Source organism: Oryctolagus cuniculus, chromosome 2, assembly GCF_051225735.1.
Source record: "Oryctolagus cuniculus isolate XC-2025 breed Fujian yellow rabbit chromosome 2, ASM5122573v1, whole genome shotgun sequence".
In the NCBI taxonomy this organism is placed as follows: domain Eukaryota; kingdom Metazoa; phylum Chordata; class Mammalia; order Lagomorpha; family Leporidae; genus Oryctolagus; species Oryctolagus cuniculus.
The window spans coordinates 87,941,958-87,959,856 of record NC_142868.1 but is presented as its reverse complement, the minus strand read 5'-3'; the positions used below and the strand labels follow the sequence as shown (position 1 = coordinate 87,959,856).

Below are 17,899 nucleotides of genomic sequence, written 5' to 3'. Positions count from 1 at the left end.
GTATTAGATACAGAATTCTTGATTGGATATATTTTTCTTTTCAAGACTTTAAATATATCATCTCATTCTCTTCTGATTTGCAGGGTTTCTTTTTTAAAAAGATTTATTTATTTATTTATTTGAAAGCAGAGTTACATACAGACAGAGGAAGAGACAGAGGTGACTTCCATCTTCTGGTCCACTCCCCAAATGCCTGCAATGACCAGAGCTAGGCAGATCCAAAGCCAGAAGACTGGATCTTCTTCTGGGCATCCCATGTGGGTGCAAGGGTCCAAGCACTTGGTCTGTCTTCTGCTGCTTTCTCAGACCATTAGCAGAGAGCTGAATTGGCAGAGGAGCAGCCAGGACTCAAACCAGCACCCACATGAGATGCTGGCACCTCAGGTGGAAGCTTAGCCCAATACACCATGGCACTGGCCCCGATTTGTAGGGTTTCTGATCGAAAGTCTGCTCTTAGTCTAATGGATTTTCCTTTATATGTAATGAGACTTTTTTTCTGCCCTTAGGGGTATCTCCTTGTCCTTAAATTTTGACAGTTTTACTATAATAAGCCTTGGAGAGATTGTTCCTGAGTCTGGTTAGGGTCCTTTGAATGTCTTTCAAAATGAAGAAATCTCTTAGAACTTATTTCATTAAGTTCTCAATGCCTTTTTTAAGAAGGCTTTTTTTAATGAATACAAATCTCATAGGTACAGGTTTAGAGATAAAGTCTTTCTTCCCCCATACCCACACTCCCACTCCCATCCAACATCCTGCTCCCTCTCCCATCACATTCCTCATTAAGATTAGTTTTTAGTTAACTTTATATACAGAAGATCAACTCTATCCTAAGTAAAGATTTCAACACTTTGTACCCACACATAAAGTATGAATTAGTTTGAGAACAAGTTTTGGTAGCTAATTTTCATAGTACAACTAATTAAGGACAGAGGTCCTACATAGGAAGTAAGTGCACAGGGACTCCTGTTAATTTAACAATTGACACTCTTATTTTTGATGTCAGTGATCACCCAAGGCTCTTGACATGAGCTGTCAAGGCTATGGAAGCCTTTTGAGGCCACAAACTCCATCAGTATTTAGACAGGGCCATAAGCAAAGAGAAAGTTCTCTTTCTCTCTTCTGAGGAAAGTACACCCTTCTTTGATGGCCTCTTTTCACTGTGGTCTCACTCACAGAGAGCCTACATGTAGAACCTTTTTTGCCACAGTGTCTTGGCTTTCCATGCTTGAAATGCTCTTATGGGCTTTGCAGCCAGATCTGAATGCCCTAAGGGCTGATTCTTAGGTCAAAGTGCTATTTAGGGCATTTGTCATTCTGTTAGTCTGTGGTGTGAACTGCTTCCCATGGAACTTTCTTTTAAATTCTATATATTGTAAGCAGACACTTGGTCTTATTTATGTGATTCCTTTGACACTTAATCCTATCTACATGATCAATTACACACTTAATATGACCTTTAACATGTAAGATGGCTTTAGTACCACCAAGCTTAATGGGATTTGGAGTCCTATAGCAAATTTTTAGCTTTACCCTTAGGAGTAAGTCCATGAGAATGTGTACTGTACAGCTCCTCCCTCTCTTATTCCCACTGTTATTTTTTTACTGGGATCTATTTTCAATTGACTTAATACAGCTATGAATAATTTTATGTTAAGTAAGAGTTCAACTTAGAAAAAATAATAAAAAATAATAAACTGTTCCTCAACAGTCAAGACAGGGGCTGTTCAAGTCATTGCTTCTCATAGTGTCAATTTCACTTCTACAGGTTTCCTGTTAGGTGTTCTGTTAGTTATCACAGATCAGGGAGAGCATATGATATTTGTCCCTTTGGTACTGGCTTATTTCACTAAGTAGATGTTTTCCAGATTCATCTATTTTGTTGCAAATGACTGGATGTTTTTACTGCTGTGTACTATTCCATATCCCATAATTTCTTTATCCAGTCTTCAGTTGATGGACATTTAGGTTGATTCCATGTCTTAGCTATTATGAACTGAGCTGCAATAAACATGGAGGTGCAGATAACTCTTTTATTTGCTGATTTAATTTCCCTTGTGTAAATTCCAAGGAGTGGGGTGGCTGGATTGTATGGTAGGACTATATTCAGATTTCTGAGGTATCTCCAAACCGTCTTCCATAGTGGCTTTACAAGTTTGCATTCCCACCAACAGTGGATTAGGGTACCTTTTTCCCCACATCCTCACCAGCATTAGTCATTAGTTGATTTCTGTATGAAAGCCATTCTAACTGGGCTGAGGTGAAACCTCACTGTGGTTTTGATCTGCATTTCCCTAATGGCTAGTGATCTTGAGCATTTTTTCATGTGTTTGTTGGCCATTTGGAATTCTTCTTTTGAGAAATGTCTGTTGAAGTCCTTTGCCCATTGTTTGACTGGGTTGTTTGTTTTGTTTTTGTGGAGTTTTTCTATTACTTTATATATTCTGGTTATTAATCCTTTATCATTTGTGTGGTTTACAAATAATTTCTCCCATTCTGTTGGTTGCCTCTTTACTTTCCTGTTTATTTGCTGTACAGAAGCTTCTCAGTTGGATGTAATCTCATTTAATTTTCACTTTGATTGCCTGTACCTCTGGGATCTTTTCCAGGAACTCTTTGCCTGTGTCAATGTCTTGCAGTTTCCCCAATGCTCTCTAGTAATTTGATGGTATCAGGTCGTAGATTTAGGTCTTTAATCCATTTTGAATGGATTTTTGTTTAAGGTGTAAGGTAAGGGTCCTGCTTCAAAATTCTGCATGTGGAAATCTAGTTTCCCCAGCACCATTTGTTGAAGAGACTGTCCTTGCTTCAGGAATGCTTTTAGCTCATTGGTCGAATATAAGTTGGTTGTAAACGCTTGGATTGATTTCTGGCCTTTGCATTCTGTTCCACTGGTCTATTCAGCTGTTTTTGTACCATTACCAGGCTGTTTTGATTATAACTGCCTTGTAGTAGTCTTGAAATCTGGTATTGTGATGCATCCAGCTTTGTTTTTGTTGTATAAGATTGCTTTAGCTATTCGAGGTCTCTTGTGTTTCCAAATGAATTTCAGCATTTTTTTTTTGTAGAACTGAGAAGAATGTCTTTGGTATTTTGATTGGTATAGCATTGCATCTATAACTTATTTTTGGAAGAATGGACATTTTGATGATAATGATTCTTCCAATCCATGAACATGGAAGATTTTTCCATTTTTTTGTCTTCTATTTCTTTCTTTAAAGTTTTGTGATTCTTGTCATAGATATTTGACTTCCTTGGTTAAATTTATTCCAAGGCATTTGATTGCTTTTGTAGCTATTGTGAATGAGATTGATCTTAGAAATTCTCAACTGTGGCATTGTCTATGTAAACAAAGGCTGTTGATTTTTGTGTGTTCATTTTATATCCTGATATTTTACCAAACTCTTCTATGAATTCCAGTAGTCTTTTAGTGGAATCTTTTGGGTCCCCTGTATATAGAATCATATCACCTGCAAATAGGGATAGTTTCACTTCATCTTTACCGATTTGAATCCCTTTGATTTCTTTTTCTTGCCTGATGGCTCTGGCTAAAACTTCCAGGACTATATTGAATAGCAGGGGTGAGAGTGGGCATCCTTGTCTGGTTCTGGATCTTGTTGGAATGCTTCTAACTTTTCCCCATTCAATAGGATGCTGGCCTTGGGTTTGTCATAAATTGCCTTGATGGTATTGAGGAATGTTCCTTCTAAACCCTATTTGCTTAGAGTTTTCATCATGAAAGGGTGTTATATTTTGACAAATTCCTTCTCTGCATCTATTAAGATAATCATATTGTTTTTATTCTTCAATTTGTTAGTGTAATGTATCACATTGATTTTGTGAATGTTGAACCATCCCTACAATCCAGAGATAAATCCTACTTGGTCCTGGTGAATGATCTCTCTGATGTGGTGTTGGATTCAATTGGCCAAAATTTTGTTGAGGATTTTTTTTTTTGACAGGCAGAGTGGACAGTGAGAGAGACAGACAGAGAGAAAGGTCTTCCTTTGCCGTTGGTTCACCCTCCAATGGCCGCCGCGGCCAGCGCGCTGCGGCCGGCGCACCGCGCTGATCCGATGGCAGGAGTCAGGAGCCAGGTGCTTCTCCTGGTCTCCCATGGGGTGCAGGGCCCAAGCACCTGGGCCATCTTGTTGAGGATTTTTGCATCTATGTTCATTAGGGAAATTGGTCTGTAGTTTTCTCTGTTGGATCTTTTCTAGATTTAGGAATTAAGGTGATGCTGGGTTCATAGAAAGAATTTGGGAGGATCCCATCCTTTTTAATTGTTTTGAATACTTTGAGAATAATTGGAGTTAGTTCTTTAAATGTCTGGTTGAATTCAGCAGTGAAGCCATCTGGTCCTGGGCTTTTCTTTATTGGAAGAGTCTTTATTACTGATTCAATTTCCATCTTGTTTATGGGTTTGTTAGGTTTTCTATTTTTTTATGGCTCAATTTAGGTAAGGTATATGTGTATAGGAATCTATTCATTTCTTCTAGGTATCCCAGTTTGTTGGCATACAGCTCTTTATAGTAATTTCTGAAGATTCTTTTTATTTCTTTGTCTGTTGTTACATTTCCTTTTTCATCTCTGATTTTTATTTGAGTTTTCTCCCTCTTTTTTTTCATTAATTAGGACAATGATGTATCAAATTTGTGTATTTTTTTCACCTCTGATTTTATTGATTTGCGTCTTCTCCCTCTTTTTTGATTTTTGTGCCAATGGTGTCTCAATTTTGTTTATTTAAAAAAAAAGCTCTCCATTTTACTGATCTTTTTGTATTATTTTGGATTCAATTCTGTTAGTCTCTAAAATAATTATTTCTTTCTTCCTACTAGTATTGGGTTTGGTTTGTTGTTGATATTCTAGGTCCTTGAAATGCATTGATAGCTCATTTATTTGGTACCTTTCCAGTTTCTTTATGTAGGCAGTGATTGCTATGAACTTCCCTATTAACACTATTTTTGCTGTATCCCCATAGGTTTATGTATCGTGTATCGTCATCTTCATTTGTTTCCAGAAATTTTTTGATTTCTCTTTTGACTTCTTCCATGACTCACTATTCAGGAGCATGTAGTTCAATCTCAATGTGTTTATGTATGTTCAATATTTTGGGGTTGTTGATTTCTAGTTTTATAACATTGTGGTCAGAGAAAGTGCATGGAATGATTTTTTTTTTTAACTTCCTGAGACCTGCTTTGTGGCCTAGCATATGATCTACCCTAGAAAAGTTCCACACACAGATTGGAGGAATATGTGTTCTGCCACTGTGGGTGAAAGGTTCTTTAGATATCTGTCAGGTCCATTTGGTCTATAGCATCAATTAATTCTGTTTCCTTCCCAATTTTCTGTCTGATTGATATGTCCATTGCTGAAAGTGGGGTATTAAAGTCCCCTGTTACTATTGTATTGGAGTCTATATCTCCCTTTAGGTCTAATAATCTTCTTTTATTTAGCCAGTTGCCCTGTAATTTGATGCATATACCTTTATTGTAGTCACATCTTCCTGTTGGATTCATCTCTTAATCATTACATAATGCCCTTCTTTGTCTCTTTTAACAGTTCCTATGTTAAAGTCTGTTTGGTCTGATAGTAGATGGCAACACCAGCTCTTTTTTGGTTTCTGTTAATATGGACTATATTCTTCCAACCTTTCACTTTCAGTCTACCTGTATCTTTGTTGAAGAGATGTATTTCTTGTAAGCAGCAAATAGATGGGTCTTGTTTTTAAATCCACTCAGCCAATCTATATCTTTTCACTGGAGAATTGAACCCATTTACCTTTTTTTTTTTTTTTTTTTTTTTTTTAACTGGCAGAGTGGACAGAGAGAGAAAGACAGAAAGAAAGGTCTTCCAATTGCCGTTGGTTCACCCTCCAATGGCTGCCACGGCCAGCGTGCTGCAGCCGGCACACCGCACTGAACCGAAGGCAGGAGCCAGGTGCTTCTCCTGGTCTCCCATGGGGTGCAGGGCCCAAGCACTTGGGCCATCCTCCACTGCACTCCCGGGCCACAGCAGAGAGCTGGCCTAGAAGAGGGGCAACCGGGACAGAATCCAGTGCCCTGACCGGGACTAGAACCCGGTGTGCCGGCACCGCTAGGCGGAGGATTAGCCTAGTGAGCCGCGGCGCCGGCCCCATTTAACTTTCAATCTGACCATTGAGAAGTAATGATTGGCCCTGCCATTTTTCTATAAATATTCCTGTTGTTTACCTGGGATTGCTTTTGTACTTCTATTTTAGTTTTCTGCCTTCTCATTCTTATGTAATGATGGTTATCTTTCCATGTTTCTTCTTAGTGTAGCACATTTTTAACCACCTTTTGTAAGACTGGATGAGTGGTGACAAATTCTTTCAATTTCTGTTTGTTATGAAAGGTCTTTATTTCACCATCATTCATAAATGTGAGCTTTGCAGGAAACAATATTCTGGGTTGATAGTTTTTTTCTTTTAAGACTTGGAATGTGAGGCCGGTGCTGTGGCGTAGCAGTTAAAGCTGCCGCCTGCAGTGCTGCCATCCCATATGGGTGCCGGTTCTAGTCCTGGGTGTTCTACTTCTGATCCAGCTCTCTGCTGTGGCCTGGGAAAGCAATGGAAGATGGCTCAACACTGATCACTGTTCTTCTTGATAATGACATTCTAGTAGGCTGGGGCAATATCACATTGCAATTTGCATCTCCCTTAGGATTAGTGATATTGAGCACTTTTTCATATACCTATTGACCATTTGTATGTCTTTTGAGAAATGTCTATTCATGTTCTTTGACTACTTCTAAATGGGGTTGTTTCCCAGCTGTTGAGTTGTATCAGTTATTACAGCTTTATAGTACAAGTATATTTTGAAAAGAGTTTTTATGTAATGTGATTCTGCCACCTTTTTTGTTTTTGATTATTCAAGATCCTTTTAGCTATTTGGGGGTTTTTGTGATTATCTAGGAATCTTATGGTTTTTTTTTCTATTTCTCTGAAAAAATGTCATTGGGACTTTGATAGAGACTGCACTGAAGCTGCCCATCACTTTGGATAATATAGAAATTTTCTTTTTGGGGTTTTTTGGTTTTTTTTTCTTCTTAAGGAATACAAATTTCAAAACTACAACTTTAGAAATACAGTTATTCTTCCCACCATACCAGCCCTCCCATCCTCTCTCCAGCCCCTCCTCATCCTCCCTCTCCCCTTCCCAGTCTCATTCTTCATTAACATTCATTTTCAATTAACTTTGTACATCGAATACCAACTCTATTTTAAGTAAAGATTTCGACAATTTGCACAAACACACACACAACTGAGAACTAGGTTTACCATTGACTCAGTACAACTCATTGAGGACAGAGGTCCTGCATGGGTCCACAATGACTCCTGTTGTTAATTGAACAATTAACAATCTTATGAATAATATCAATGACCAACTGCTTGACATGAGCTGCCTAGGCTATGGAAGCATTTTGAGTCCACTAACTCCATCAGTATTTGGACAAGGCCATAAGCAAAGTGGAAGTTCTCTCCTCCATTTAGAGAGAAGTACATCCTTCTCTGGTGGCCACTTCTTTCTGCTGGAGTCTCACTTGCAGAGATGGCCCTCAGCAGGTAAACAGAGTCTGAGTGTGTGGAGTCTCCCACTGTGACTGCCCAAAGTCCAAGCCACACTGTGAGTCTTCCCACACAGCCTCAGTTGTTCTTCACAGTCCTGGCACAAAAGGCTCCCATGGTCAAGAGCTCCCAGGCCCCTGTTAGTTCTCTCCACCAGAGTCAGGAGTCTCCACTGGGCTGGTTGTTGGGTATGGACATGAGCTGGCACAGCTGTGACGTATGTCTAAAATGGCACCTGCTCTATCATCTTGTTACAGGATGCCATTGTAAAGTGACTGGGGAGAGAAAAACGTGTCCCTCCTTTTTTTTTCTCTTCTAGTTTGGCAGGTACACTATCCCCCACAGAGTTCCAAGCCAAGTTCCTTCTAGGCTCCTCCTGCAGCTTTTTTGCCAGTGGTTTAGGCTGCTGCAGTCTGGTCTCACCTCACTTCCCAATGCTGGTGCGTAAGCTCTTAGCTGCTGGATTCCTGAGTTGTGGCATCCATGCCCTCCATGTAGGTCCATCATGTCCCTCTAATTTGAGTGGCATTTCCTCTGCCATTTTCTCCCTAACTCTTCCCTGAGGCTGTACTCCCTCCACTTTTTTTCTAATTATCTTCTCCTGGACTAGAGCAGTAAGCTCCCTCCCTTCTCTGCCATCTTGGAACTCCAACATTTTAGTGATATTCTTCTAATTCATGGACATGTAAAAGCTTTTCATGTATCTGTTTCATCTTCAATCTCTTTTATAAATATTTTTATAGTTTTTGGTGTATATATCTTTAACTTTCTTGGTTAAATTTATTCTTGAACAGGGCCATTGCTGTGCTATAGTAGGTTAAGCTTCTGCCTGCACTGCCAGCATCCCATATGGGCACCAGTTCGAGTCCCAGCTGACCCACTTCTGATCCAGCTCCCCACTAATGTGCCTGGGAAAGCAGAGAATGACCCAAGTGCTTGGGCCCCTGCTACCCACAAGAGAGACCCAGAAGATGCTCCTGGCTTCGGCTTGGCCCAGCCTTGGCTGTTGCAGCCATTTGGGGAGTGAACCAGTGGATGGAAAAACAATATCTATCTATCTGCCTTTCAAATAAATAAATCTTTAAAAATAAAAAATAACTAAAATTTATTCCTGAGCATTGAAAAAAATGTATATTGGATTTTAAAAAGTTCTCTTGTGAAAATTCATTTCTAATGTGTAGAATTATGACTGATTTTTGTATTTTAATTTTGTATCTTGCAACTTTACTGAATGCATTTATTAGTCCCAACACTTCTTAGTTTACACTACCTTTACCCTGTTCTTGTCTTGCTAAGTTTTCACTGAGGTAAAAATGGGGGTCTGTTTACCTCATTCCTCTTTCTTGGACATTTTGTCAGTGAGTTATTTTCCTTGGCTTAGTGTCGACATCCTCTGAGCATCACTCTTCCTGAGCAATTTATCTGGTAGATGTCAGATATTATTACATTCTTCAGAAGCATCTTGTTTCCTTACTACCTCAACTGTGTCTTGGCACCTCCAAAATTGAATTGTGAAAACACTGTCACCATCCTCATAAGAATTCCATGAATTAGGGGTACATGTTTGAAGGCACTGTACATCTTTTAGGTCGGGGTTCTTATCTGAATCTCATGATCACTTAATGTTTCTGGCGGTACCTTGCATAAGTCATAAGACCTTGGTAGGCTTTGGAGGGTTAGTGCTTGCTAAAGTGTGTGTGTGTGTGTGTGTGTGTGTGTGTGAGAGAGAGAGAGATATCACACATGAAAGGCAGTTTAAAGAACTGTGTAGTTGAAAGAGGTAAAAAAAAAAAAAATTCTAGGCAAGTGTTCCATAGGTGAAAGTGTTCCATATGTATGTTCCATACATACCCAGTTGAATAAGGAAAACAGCATGTGGGATGTTTCTCTTCAGTGCCAATTCTTTCTAGTTTGCAGGAGAGCTATGTGAATCTGCTTTATTTAATGACTTGACTAATTATCACTTGCTTAATTATTCCAAATATCTTGAATAAGTGGGTGTGACAGAGGGCAGAAATCTGAATATTATTTATGGACTAGCATTCCATCAGTAGAAATTAATTTGTATTTTCTTCTTAGCTGTAATCCATTCTCAGCTAAGTACAGAAACTTCAAACCATATCATAAAGATCAAAGATCAAGTAGATGAAAATCGTACAGAGAGATACATCTTTCTCTCTTCTACTCAGTTCATGTGATTAATCTGAGATAAGAAACACCAGTGATTAACATCCACTGGTCTCGATGATTCATGTCAGCTATCCCCAAAGGTGAACACTGGGAATTTTGAGGATGCCAGAATGGCTGCTTAGCACCTAGCTGCATGCAGAAGACGTAGATCCTACAAACTAGTTCCCAAAAGGCCCCTGAGAAAACAGTGCCGTGGAGTAACAGAAATACCTTGACACAGATGCCAAACTTCCAAATTGTGGTTTCCCCCTATTTTGATGAAAAGGAATAAACTATCATTTTTGAATTGTGTTCACTTTCTGACCTCTAATTTTCTACTAGAGGAACATTTCTGTGATGTGTTCAAGATTTTATTTACAGTGATCAGTAAATTTTCTAGGCAGATAGACTTTGATATTAAGAAATCAGTCTTAAATAAATTTAAAAGTAAAGCAGTGTTAACAAATGGTTTTACTATGTGACAGCTGGCGGGTGTTATGTGGTGTGGGCATAGTCTCCCAAAGAGAAAGCTATAGGAAGGGAAATACGCTCCGAACCCGGAGTAATTGATTAAAAGGAAGTATACTACATTCAGTTCTGCCTGTTTCCCTGTCTTGCTCCAAACAGAGTATGCTTTCTTCCAACTCCAATTTCTTTCTCTTTTTGTTTCTTTTTTTCTATCAACTAAAGTTTCTAAACCACAAACATGTCACACCTGTTCCAGTCACCTGCACTAATCTATCCCATTCATCAGGGCCTCATCGAGGACACGTTGTCTTTTTAGTTCCAGTTCTTCCTCTCTGTGCGTGCAAGTTTGCCTTCAGTTTTGGATATCTATTATTCATAATAAAAGTTTCTAATCCCTTTACACTTCATGGATATTAATGATGACTCCCCAGCTAAGCTGCATGTTTGTTGAAACTGGGAACCACATCTTACATGCTGTCTGTGTTTCATAAAGAACCTAGCACAAGCAGAGCATGGAGTGATTTTGTTGAATGATCTAATTCCTTGCGTAACTTGTGTCCCTTGATCATGCTATCCTGAGCATTCACCCTCGGGTCTTTACAAAATATTTTTAAGAAAATACAGAGAGAGGTTCTATATATGCTAGAATCCTTGGTTATGTTTCTGCTTCATGCTCCATGTGATTTTAGGCAATTTATTTTTAATGTCTGTATTCCAGCTCTAACCTATCTCAGCTCCCACAACATCAAGTAGTGTTGCCTCGTTGATTTGAATGGAGTATTCCACGTGTCAGAAAGAGGCACCTAAGCATAATATTTTCAATCAAGCTTGATACACACAATGACCGTTAAGCACAACATGTAGGATGAGGATAATTATAATTTTAATTGCATCTGTAAAAGTGTACTTGGCACTGAACATGGTGGGAGAACAATGTGAAACCTCAGAGCAAAGATGATAATGGAGTTAACCTGTGGCCTCGATGGTTCTGCTTGCCTCAGTCGGGGTTGTTAAATGTATTGACATTTATGATTGGTGGCATTTCTCTTTCTTTTTCCCATTCTCTAGTTTATTTATTTATTTATTTAGACAGGCAGAGTAGACAGTGAGAGAGAGACAGAGAGAAAGGTCTTCCTTTGCCGTTGGTTCACCCTCCAATGGCTGCTGCGGCCGGCGCACTGTGGCCGGCGTACCGCGCTGATCCGAAGGCAGGAGCCAGGTGCTTCTGGTCTCCCATGGGGTGCAGGGCCCAAGCACTTGGGCCATCCTCCACTGCCCTCCCAGGCCACAGCAGAGAGCTGGCCTGGAAGAGGGGCAACTGGGACAGAATCCGGTGCCCCGACCGGGACTAGAACCCGGTGTGCCGGCGCTGCAAGGCAGAGGATTAGCCTAGTGAGCTGCGGCGCCGGCCCCATTCTCTAGTTTAAAATGGAACAAATAGATGTTGGAGGTATATCACTTCAAGTAGGCACTTGGTGTTTCCACTGCCATGAATTATGCTTGCTGTGGAAATTGTTTTGTTCCTATGAAAACACTTCATTGTCTGGTCACGTATTCTGTTTCATTTGTTCTCCTTTATCACAAAATATGCATATAAATTTTATATATTTAATTTTTATATACTATTTCTATAATCTTTCTTGATTTTTTTAAAGTTTTTTTGTATTCTCCACTGAATGCCCACTAGAGATGATAAGAATTTAGTTTTCATAAATAGTTAACATACCTACACACAAACACAAGTGAACAAAAATATTCACACATAAGAACCTTGTCATCTCAATACAGTTATACCACATTTTTTTAAAGATTTATTTATTTGAAAGGCAGAGTTACAGAGAGGCAGAGACAGATCTTCCATCTGCTGGTTCACTCCCCAAATGGCCTCAGTGGCTGGAGCTGGGCCAATCCGAAACCAGGAGCCAGGAGCTTCTTCCAGGACTCCCATGAGGCTGCAGGAGCCTGAGGACTTGGACCGTCCTCCACTGCTTTCCCAGGCACATTAGAAGGGAGCTGGACCAGAAGTGAATCGGCCAGGACTTGAACCAGCATCCATATGGAATGCCGGCACTGCAGGCGGCAGCTTTACCTGCTACACCACAGTGCCAGCCCCTTTTTTAGGTCCATATTATCTGTTTATAGTTCTCAGACTTTAAAACAATCATTCACACACACACACACACACACACACAGAGTGGAACCATGTGGTGTATCACAATCACATTGTTTCTGGTACAATATTTAAATTCTCTACCTCACGTTAACTTGGCTTAGTTATCTCTGTATCAGTCATAGGTTTATCTTTATATTCTTTAACAGATTTGAAGACATTCCCTGAATACATTCAAGCATATTAGCTCTTTTATTTGTTTTATATTTTTACTGGAAATATTGCTGCTGGAACCCACAGAGCTCCTGCGAGAATTCTGGTTGGTTATTCTCTAAGCTTGAGTTCTAGCAGTCATCCTAGAACTATCTTTTGCCATCATCCTGGGAATCTCTTCTGCTTCCCACCTTTTCCATTAAGGCCTTTCTTCAAATGTCTAGTCACATTTTCACTTTCCTTTCATATTTAAAAATGAGTCACAGAAGGAACAAAAACCAAGCAAGCATAAACCCGAGTTCCAAAGCCCTTTGGGTGAGCGGTACTTGTCAGCCAGTGAGCTGTAGAGCTGGGTAATCAGGTTGACCCAGCCTGTCTTGTTTGAGGACCTCCAGATGCCGGTGTTGAAAATTCTTTTCTCTCGGGCTTGTCCGTTTCTCCGCGGAGGAATCTGCCAATTTCCGCATGAGTGATACAAGTCTGGCTGGAAGTAATATTGTAGGAGACAAGCAGGGGTTGGGAGCCCAGTAGTCGGGCTGTTCTGTCTGTTCCAATCTATTCACAGTAACTTTCCTGTTCTAAGTGCAGCTACAGAAAGAGGTGTGCACCGAACTCTGTCTTCAAGCTTGTTTATGTCTACTTTTCCAAAGTCAACAGCCTTTGTGTAGTTGGGATGGGGTAGCTGCCCAGTGTACACAAACTATGCGTCCCTCCTTTGAATATTTGTGCACTAAACAGTCCCACTCTTACAATAACACTTAGCTCCTATTAGGTGCTCAATAGCATTGTTGAATCAATCACTTCATGACTTTTTGCCTCTGATTAATGAGCATTTTTTAATTTACTGTGGAAACCTATCCTACAGGTCCAGATCTCAACTTTCTCAGATACATTTTTTTTTAACAACGACTTAATTATTTGAAAGTCAGAGTGACAGGGAGGGAGAGATTTACAGCTTCTATCCAATAGTTCACTCCACAAATGGCCACAACCGTTGGGGCCACACCAGCCTGAAGCCAAGAGTCAGGAACTCCATCCAGGTCTCCCATATGAGTGGCAGGTGCGAAGCACTTGGGCCATCTTCCTCTTTCGTCCCAGGCATGTTAACTGGACTGGAAGTGGAGCAGCCGGGACTGGAACCAGTGGTCCTATGGGATGCCAGCATCACAGGTGGGAACTTCACCTGCTGAGCCACAACTCTGACCCTATGTACATTTCCTTTAGTTACTACTCCTCTGCTCAGATTAATGTCTCCTCACTGCATTTTGATCCATTTCTGTTTCATATCTTTGAGTCTGTGGCCTGCTTACTCTTTTGCCAGCACCCTTTTTGACATTGTGAATAGGCAAGATAAAAGCTAGTGCATATTTAACCTGACACATAGTTACATATAAGGAGTTTTCAAAAAGTTCTTGGAAAGTGTGTGTGATGCAAAAACTGCACATGGATTTCAAAAACTTTTGCACCACAAATAATTTTTAACTCCACTTCTCAAACTTTTGAAGTACCCTTATATTTTGTGCTTCAATTTAGTTATTTTAATAAAATATGTCAAGTATCTAGAGAGTATATTAAATAAAATCTTATTATTATCTGCATTGAAACATGTTACCATTTTGTCATCTTTGTATCATATCTTTCATTCTTAACCAAAATATCAGAGTGTAACTCACGTGTTTTTGAACGTACTTCAGCTTCACTCTTTTGGGGTTTTTTAATTTATTTTTGACAGGCAGAGTTAGACAGTTAAAGAGAGAGACAGAGAGAAAGGTCTTCCTTCCATTGGTTCACCCCCAAAATGGCTGCTACGGCTGGCGCGCTGTGCCGATCCAAAGCCAGGAGCCAGGTGCTTCCTCCTGATCTTCTATGCGGGTGCAGGGCCCAAGCACCTGAGCCATCCTCCACTGCCCTCCCGGGCCACAGCAGAGAGCTGGACTGCAAGAGGAGCAACCAAGACAGAACCAGCGCCCCGACCGGGACTAGAACCCAGGGTGCCGGCGCCACAGGCAGAGGATTAGCCAGCCCTCATTCCTCAGAGGTTCTTGTTATAACTTCTTTTGGTATGTCTTATACCTATCCTTGCTTATACCTTAATCTATGTGTATATAGCCATACATAATTGGTGGTCCTGTATTTTTGAAATTCTATGTCAAAAGTGTCATACTCTAAATTATGTTCTGTAGCTTCACTCAACATATTTGTCTCGTGCACACATGTTTGATGCCTTTATTTTCACTGCTCCAAGCCACTCTATGCATAGATTCTATGTCTTACATCATGGACTGCAAATCAAGTTCTTAAAGCCACTAAAAGAAGCAACATAGTTTAAGAGCCTGGACTCTGGTAGACCTGGATTCCAATCTGTAACTTTTCGCTTATTACCTGTGTAAATTAGGGCAAGTTACTGAACCTCTCAAGCCTTGGAAGGATCCTTGATGTGATTTATACACGATAGTGTACATCATAGTGCTGGGGAGATCAAATAAGTATGAAGACCTCAGTGCACCAGTTGATGACTGAAAATAGTCAAATGATGGAGATTAGTATTATTTTACTTAATGACTGACAACCTGATGGCTCATGGGATCTTAGAACTGGTAATTCAACTATTTCAGGATGCTTGAATTCTATTAGCAAAATCTTCAGTCTCTGCCTGAATACTTTAGAGATCAGGATTTTCAGACAATGCATCTCAGCCTGGGCAGCTCTGGAAACTATGCTATAAAGGAAAGAAGTTTCCCAGTAGTTTTGTAAATTGGTCCTTCTCCCACTTGGGACCAAGCAGAACCACTTCAATCCCTCTTCCATATGACAGACTTTCAAAGATTAGAAGACAAATAGTAAGTCCCCCTGAGGCTAATTACAGTGAAAATGGAAAAAAATATTAGAAAAGGAGGGGGACTGGTCCATGTCAGTGATGGATGAAGTCTCGCGTAGTGAAGCGAGCAGGTGGAAGCAGAGATGGGCACCTGACAACTCCCCTCTCCCTGGTTCCTCCAAGGTGAAAAGGCGTCGCCAGAACCTTCTTGTGAGGAAATCCTATACGTGCAATTAAAATGCTTTGTTTCTATCTTTGGGGACTTGCCTTGATGATATTAACATAAGTGCTGCCAAATGGACTGGGAAACAATCTTTAAACAGATCTTATAAAAGAGTCTTTACTGTACTCTTCTCTACGGTACGCCTGAAGTGGATAATAGGGCAGGCCGCCCTGGTTTTACAAGGCAGTAGTGCGGGGGTCTGAGCAGTCATGTTTTATGGGAGGCCCGCTGCCGAGTGGTTCATCCCAGAGACGCTCCTCCCGCCAGTCACAGGACGGCGCCTCTCAGGAGGTGTGATCCGTCTTGGACAAAAGTACATGAGGAAACTTCACAAAGTCCCTGGAACATGGAATTAAAGGGTAAGTTTATTTTGGTACAAAAAAAATTTTAAAATCTATGCATACTAAAGGTCCTCAGAAAGTTCACAAAAATGAGTATTTTTGAACAAATGATGCATGAATTTCAAAATGTTTTTCACACCAAAAAATCCTACCTTGAAATTGACTTTGTCCAGAAATTTTTTGAAATTCCCTTCTGTAGGTTCTGCTTCCTTCTTCCTTATCTGAGTTTGTAACTTTTACTCTACATAGTGTGTTCAATACATAAACACCAATCATGTGTCCAATTGAAACCTCTTAAAACTATTTGAGTGACAGAAAGAGACAAATAGGATCCCACCCACCTGTTAGCTCCCCCGATGCCTGCGGTGACTGAAACAGGGCCAGCATGAAGCTAAGCTAGGAGTTCAATCCAAGTCTCCAATCTGGTGGCAGGGACCCCGTCATCTGCGCCAACACCACTGCCACCTGGGGTCTTCATTGTCAAGAAATCAGAATCAGGAGCTGGGACTATACTCTGATGTGGGATGTGGGTATCTCAACAGATAGGCTAAATACCCATTCCTCGAATCTTTTTCATTTTATTTCAAAGGGACAGAGAGAGGGAGAGAGAGACTGACCTTTCATCTACTGGCTCACTTTCCAAATGTCTAAAACAGTCCTGGCTGGGCCAGGCCAAAGCCAGGAGGCTGGTGTCAATCCATGTCTCTCCCGTGGGTTGTATGGACTTAGTACTTGAGCCGTCACTTGCTGCATCCCACGGTCTGCATTAACAAGAAACTGGAATCAGAAGCAGAGGCAGGAGTCAAACGTAGGCTCTGATATGAAAGGCGGGTGTCTCAGGCAAGATAATAATCACTGCATGAAATGCCCGCCCCAAAACCTTCTTCAAACTGCCTACTTAGATAAAAATATTAAGACATGAAAACTTCTGATGGAGGGTGTTCCTGTCAAGAGCCCTGCAAATTCTCAGCAGGCAGTCTCCTGGGAGACATCAGTGAATCTTAGTGTGGTCTGGACGAGTTGTTCCCACTTAGGGCCCATAATGAGAGGCTAGGAAAGGCACTGGAAAACAATAGCTCTCGGGCCAAATTCAGGCTGAGATCTATTTATGTATGACTCACAAGCTAAGAAAAACATTTGCCTTTAAAAATGGTTGAAAAGGGGCCAGCGCTGTGGCGCAGTGGGTTAAAGCCCCAGCCTGCAGTGCCGGCATCTCATATGGGCATCGGTTCGAGTCCCAGCTGCTCCTCTTCCAGTCTAGCTCTCTGCTATGGCCTGGGAAAACAGTAGAAGATGGCTCAAGTCCTTGGGCCCTTGCACCCACATGGGAGACCGGGAAGAAGCTCCTGGCTCCTGGCTTCGGATCAGCTCAGCTCTGGCCATTGCAGTCATCTGGGGAGTGAACCAGCAGATGGAAGACCTCTCTCTCTCTCTGGCTCTACCTCTCTCTGTAACTCTTTCAAATAAATAAAATAACTCTTTAAAAAAATGTTAAAAAATCAAAAGTGATATTATCACTTCAGAAAATCAGACAAAAATCAAGTTTCATGATCGGTAAATTTTTACTGCAACACAGCCACACTGTTTACATCTGATCTACAACTGAATTCTTGCTAAGTGGTAGCATGAAGTCATTTTGGCCCAGACCTTGTGGTCCGCTAAGCCTCATGTGTTTACTATCTGGCTTTTACCAAAACCGGTTGTTCAGTTCTGGGCTAGGGAATGAAGACTTGTTCAGTGGGAAGAACCTAGAATCTCAATCTGGAAGAAAAAGGGAAAAAATAAAATAAAATACCTCATGGGGGTTTGGGAGGCAAAGATTTTTTATCAAAAACTGGAAAATGTCAACACAAGGAGGCTTGGACATTATTTGCATGCACTATGAAAACCATGGCTAAAAGTGTCCAGATGCCTTTACGGTTCCTTTCAAAGTGCACCTCCATTTTGGAAAGCTTTATGACAATTACACTCC

The 17,899-nt window shown here is 40.7% G+C and overlaps 1 long non-coding RNA gene across 9 annotated transcripts in view; it reads left to right on the top strand.

Moving 5' to 3' along the window:
* LOC149127876 (uncharacterized) overlaps positions 1-17,899 on the top strand; it is a 140,868-nt gene that overhangs the window by 59,844 nt on the left and 63,125 nt on the right. Inside the window, exon 3 of one of the 9 annotated variants that reach the window (XR_016230034.1) lies at positions 13,644-13,662. The exons of the other annotated variants lie outside the window; for them this stretch is intronic. This is a non-coding gene — a long non-coding RNA (uncharacterized LOC149127876). Of the gene's footprint in view, positions 1-13,643; positions 13,663-17,899 lie in introns of those variants that run through there. 9 annotated transcript variants of the gene reach the window in all.